Raw genomic sequence first — 6,484 nt, 5'->3', positions numbered from 1 at the left:
AAGCCTTCCCGCCATAGGCTTAATCAGGGCAGAGATGGGAAAACATCAGGGTCTCCACCAGCCACCCCTCCAGCTGAATAAATGCCCCCCCTACCACCAAACTTGCCTCGGGGGAGGGTGATAAGTTCCAGTCAATTACACTCACTCGCGTATGCGCCCATACACAGGTGTCCAAACTGTTGCTGACTCTTCTTCGAACTCGGTAGCGATGATGAGGCAAGCAACTAATTTTAGTTGGAAATTGAATGTCTGTTATTATTATCACTAATTATTTAATTAATTTAATTTAATTACTATTATTTAAAAAACAAGTGAAGGTTGGATTCAATTCAGAGCAGTTTGCTAATGTGAAGCAAAATAAATTGGCACCATTTGGATTTTATCGTGTTGGAACTAAAGGTATGATCCAGAATTATAGCAGTAGCTGTGGATTGGTTTAAAATTAATTGTTAAATCATTGATTCACTGTGTAAATGGCCAACAACTCTCGGCAGAACCGATGCAGTGGCTTCTGACAGATGGTGCTGGATTCATTAGCCAGAATCTTCTGTTCTGGAGTCAATGTTCGATGATGAGTGCAGAGGTGGGAGTGATTCCCGCTGTGGGATGGGACAGCTGACCCCGTGAGGTCTTGCACCTTTCACCATGTTACCTATGCCAAATCGCGTGCTGGGGACGGACGGGAAGTCTCCATCTCCGCGTTACGTCGTGGGGTCGAAGGTCCTGTTTTTAAAGGGCAGTTGGCCAGTCGCTCATTCACTACAGGCCAGGATCTCCAGGTTAATCATCCAGGATGTCCCAGACCAGACAACGTTTGGCCTAATGTTTCAGTGAAGCCCTCCTGAAGATCCTCTTATGGGCCATCCAGGAAAAGCAGGGAACCAGAGAATCCCTACACTGCAGAAGGAGGCCACTTGACCCATCGAGCCTGCACTGACCTAAATCCCACCCAGAACCTATCCCCATAACCCCACATATTTACCCTGCTAATCCCCCTAACATCAAGGGGAAATTTAGCATGGCGAATCCACCTAACCTGCACATCTTTGGACTGTGGAAGGAAACTGGAGTACCCCCACACAGATAGTCACCCAAGGCCAGAATTGAAGCTGGGTCCCTGGCGCTGTGAGGCAGCAGTGTTAACCACTGTGCCACAGTGCCCTGCTTCCCGGAATGATAGCAGAGGCCCTCCCATCTGATCCTGGCGGCTTGGATGGAGGTCACAGTGGAAGATGGCACCTGTCCGGCCCAGCACAGAAAAGCCCAGAAGGTGAGGAATGATCTGCCTGTGCAATCCAGGAAAGAGAAAGCAACACTCAAACCAACTGACAGAGTGACCAAGTCAATAGTGTGGAGCAAAGCTTTGTCCACTTGGCAGCCACATCTGGCTTCCATCACTGCACCAGCACCCCGAGATACCCACAGTCAAATGGGGAGGTTGAAAGCCCTCCTAAAGAAGAATAAGAACTTCCTCATAGCAGTGCTCATATTACATTACATATTACATCGGATATACAGCACAGAATATACAGGTCCATCCCTTTGCAATGCGATCTGTCCCCATCTGAACTCATGGGCGGGATTTAATGGCCGCGCTCGGGCGAGATCGTAAAATCCCGCCCAAGGCCAAAGGAGATTTCCATTCTGGGAACCTCATCAGCGCTGATTCAGGGGCGAGCGAGAAGGTAGAGTTTCAGCCCTAATGTGCAGAAAGTCTGCACACACCTTCCAATCCTGTCAAAAAAACTCACGATGTGGAGATGCCGGCGTTGGACTGGGGTAAACACAGTAAGAAGTTTAACAACACCAGGTTAAAGTCCAACAGGTTTATTTGGTAGCAAAAGCCACGCAAGCTTTCGGAGCTCCAAGCCCCTTCTTCAGGTGAGTGGAAGGGGCTTGGAGCTCCGAAAGCTTGTGTGGCTTTTGCTACCAAATAAACCTGTTGGACTTTAACCTGGTGTTGTTGAAAAAAACTCACACCAGGGGAGGTAACCAAGGATTACCAATACATGAAGAAAGCAAGCAGCAACAAGCTTCCACCTACAACACCACATCAAACACTTCCCCAATTAGAGAAAGGTGACAAGGTCTGGATTAAAGACCTCGAGAGAGAAGGTACCATCATTAGAAAGGACGAGGACCAACCTTGCTTGTACCTGGATGGCACTGCAAAGGGTACAGTCAGGAAAAACGGGATGAGTCTCTTCCTCATCTCTAAACTCTCTATCCCCAGTGTACAATGATACTGAGGAACTGGTCAGGTGCCAGAACAACCTCCAAACCAATGGGAAGAACCAGCAGCCACAAAGCCTACTATTCCTCTGACAGTAGTATGAAAGAGATATTGAAGGGTTATAAAACCTGCAGACCTCCTGAATCTTTCAATTCAAGGATTTAAAGTGGGGACATGAGATAATGATAACGTAGTATTGAAAATGGGGGGGATTTTCTGCTCCCAGTTTTTTGGGGGGTGGGATTGGCTGTTCCTTCCCTCCCTCCCACACCAGTCACTCCCCGGCAGAGTTCCCTTCCCTCCCTCCCACCCCAATCGCCCCTTGGCAGAATTCCTTTCCCTCTCTCCCAGCAAGGTTCTCACCTTTCTTCCCACCCTTGCAGTGTTCCCTCCCTCCCTCCTAACTCTGCGGAGCTCCCCTTCCAACCCCACAGACTTTGCCCCCACTCAGGCCCCACCCCCCTTGGTACTGCCCTTGGCACAGTGACAGGTTGCCCGGTGGGCTTTGCCAGGCTAGCACTGCTCCATGGGCATTGCCCAGCCTTGACCCCGACCACCTGGAGGGCTTGAATAGCCTCTGATGCCCCCGGTAAGCCCATCACGTCTGGTCTCCGCTGGTGGAGACCATCTGCGATTACCACTGGGGATAATCTCGACCGGCCAAGTGGTTAAGCTGAGTGAGCCTGGAGAATAGCTAATGACATGCTAAGCATGCAATCAATAGCTTCCTGCACCATTGAAAATCCTGTTATCCTGGCAGCCATGTAGCTGTTTAGAGAGAAACAGATGAAATAATTTCTCTTGGCATCCAGGGTATCCAGGACCACCTCCCTTCTGTGGTGATGGATGGTGTATTGCAAGATGTTAGCTATGTTACCATCTCCTACCTGGGAAGGAATCAGTTGCATTGAACTTTAAAGGGAAGGTGACCTTGATGGACACTCAGAGTTCTGTGCTCACATCGGTGTGAGGCTATCGGTCTGAATGAAGGAAGTATCTTTTGCAGACTTGCTTTGGACAAGGTGCCCCAATCATCTGCCTTCCAGTATGGGTGTGCCAACTCACACAACATTACCAAAAGCAATCCACAGCATCACCACAAACTTCCCAATCCAGAGATAAAAGCACCTCACCTGCTAGTTAGATGATTGGCCCTTTAAATAACTCTGGGGTTTCCTCATCACGTTGAAAGCATTTTCAGCTGTGAATGGATGATACAGACCTTGGACTTGTATGGCCCAAGTTTCAAACTTGTTCATCAAACGAGCTGGAATGGTTGATTAACATCACAATCTGACCACTCCCAATATTTCTGGTGTCCAAGTGGCATGCCCTACACATCATGGGGAGACACATATCCTCCGTCAAAAGTAGCCGGAAGCACCAAGCAACCATTTTCTCCCTGGGTGGAGCCTCCATTCACTGGCATCACTGTCAAAACAGAGGCTGATCTTGTGGCCTAAGTGTGGTTAATGGATAAACATAAGAATTAATAACCTAAGCAGTAGATTTTTGTACTTCATTAGGGAGCTCCCGATTTTGGAGAGGAGGTTGACTCAAGGGTGACTCAAGGGTTGAGGGATTTACGCTAAGGTTTTACACCAATAATTTTCCATTAATTAAATCAAAAGACAGAAAATCATGGGCTTTGTTCTTATAAGACTGGAAGAAATCGGAACAGGAGTAGGCCATTCAGCCCCTCGAGCCCAGTCTGCCTTTGAATAGGATCGTAACTGATCCGACATTCCTTATGTCCACTTTCCTGCCCTTTCCCCATAACTCTTGATTCCATTACTGATCAAAAATCTTCATATAACTCAGCCTTAAATATGCACTCTGGCCGGAATTGCACCACCATTCACGCCAGTGGGATTTTCTCATCCCACTGGAGTGAACGGTGATTTGGCTGGCTGCCAAATTCTCCGACTTCACTGCAGTGGGAGCGTGGCGTGAACGGCAGGTAAGGCCCTGCCCAAGGACTCTGCCCCCCACAGCTCTCTGTGGCAAAGAGTTCCAAAAACTCAACGCTGTGAGAGAAGAGATTCCTCCTCATATCAGTCTTAAATTGACATCCCTTTATTCTGAGACGATGCCCTCTGGTCCTAGGCTCTCCCATGAGGGTAAACATCCTCTCAGCATTTACCCTGTCAAGCCGATTAAGAATCCTATATGTTTCAACGAGATCGCCCCTCATTCTCCTAAATTCCAATAGTAGAATCCAAATATGTTTAACCTTTCCTCATAAGACAATCCCTCCACACTGGGGATCATCCTCGTGAGCCACCTCCAATGAAATATTATCTTTCCTTAAATAAGGGGACCAATACTGTTCACAGTACCCCTTCCAGTAACCTCACCAGTACCTTGTATAGTTGTAGCAAGACTTTCCTACTCTTATACTCCAACCCCCTTGAAATAAGGGCCAACATTCCATTAGCCTTCCTGATTACTTGCTGCATCTGTGTCCTAGCTTTCTGTGTTTCATGCACAAGTGCCCCCAAGTCCTTTGGATTTCAACTTTCTGCAGTTTTTCTCTATTGAAATAATATTCTGTTCTTTTGTTCCCCCTTCCAAAATCAACAACTTCACATTTTCCCACATTTTACTTCATTTGCCAACTTTTTGCCCACGTACTTAACCTATCAATATTTCTTTGTAAACAGTTTGTATCTCTCTTGCAACTTGCTTTTCTGCTTATTTTTGTGTCATTTGCAAATTTGGCTACAGTACATTTGCTTCCTTCCTCCAAGTCATTAATATATATTGTAAACAGTTGCAGACCCTGCAATGATCTCTGTGGAACCCCACTGGTTACAGGTTGCCAACCTGAAAAAGAACGCTGTTGCCTGCCCATTAGCCAATTCTCCATCCATACCAATACACTACCTCCAACACCATGGGCTGCTATCTTATGACTTAACCTTTTGTGAGATACCTTGTTGAATGCCTTCTGGAAGTCCAAATACAACTCATCTACTGGTTTCCCTCTATTTACTCTGGGTGAGAATTCCTTGAAAAATTCCAATAAATTAGTCAGACATGGTTTCCCTTTCATGAAGCCGTGATGACTCTGCTTGATTCGATTATGATTTTCCAAATGTATTGCTATTACTTCCTTAATAATTGATTCCAACATTTTCCAACAATAGCTGTTAGGCTAATCGGCTATAGCTACTTACTTTTTGCCTCCCTCCCTTTTGGAATAGGGGTGTCACATTGGCAGTTTTCTAATCCGTTGGGACTTCTCCAGAATCCTAGGATTTTTGGAAACTTAAAACCAATGCATCCACTATTTCTGTAGCTATTTAATTTAGGATCCTAGGGGATGTAAGCTTTCAGGGCCAGAGGACTTATCTGTCTTTAGCCCCATTAATTTGTCTAATACTTCTCTAGTGATGGCGATGGTACTTAATTCTTTCCCCGTATTCTTTAGTATTAATGGGATGTGAAGTATCTTCCACCGTAAAGACTGTTGCAAAATATCTGTTCAATTCCTCTGCCATTTCCTTGTTCCCCATTACTATCTCCCCAGATTCATTTCTATGGAGCCTATGTTCACTTTGACTTCTCTCTTTCTTTTGGTATATTTAAAGAAGCTCCTAGTGTCAGTTTTTACATTCCTAGTTTGACCTTATGGTTTATTTTCTCTCTCTTTATCGTCTCTTTCGTCCACTTTTGCTGGATTCTGAGTTTATCCCATGTCTTTGGGGCTATCACTGACTTTTGCCTCCTTATATGTTTTGTCTTTCAACTTAATACTCTCCTTAACTTCCTTGGTTAGCCATGGTTGGCTTGTCCCTCTCTTAGAAACTTACCTCTTTACTGGGATATATGAGAGTCGTGAATTAACTCCTTAAATACCTGCCACAGCTCACTTATTGCCTTTCCTGCTAATCTATCCACCCACTCCACTCCAGCTAACTCTATCCTCATTTCATCTTAATTCCCTTTATTTAAGTTAAATACTGTTGTTTCTGACTCAAGTTTCTTACTCTCAAACTGAATATTAAATTTTATCATGTTATGATCACTACTTCCTAGGGGATCTTTTACTCTGAGGTCATTTATTAAACCACACTATCCATTACTAGATCCAACATAGCCTGTTCTGAGTCTCTGAGATATGGGCTGATTGTGCACTGGCATTGGGTGGGTCTTCACAATATGGACCCTATCTGAGTTGAAAGGGGAGACAATACACTGCAGAAAAGAGGGAGCAGGCAAAACTTCATCAATTTTTAAAGAAATCTA

Source organism: Mustelus asterias, chromosome 3 (assembly GCF_964213995.1).
Source record: "Mustelus asterias chromosome 3, sMusAst1.hap1.1, whole genome shotgun sequence".
NCBI classification, from domain to species: Eukaryota; Metazoa; Chordata; class Chondrichthyes; order Carcharhiniformes; family Triakidae; genus Mustelus; species Mustelus asterias.
The sequence above is the reverse complement of the archived record's forward strand: the minus strand, read 5'-3'. Positions refer to the sequence as shown.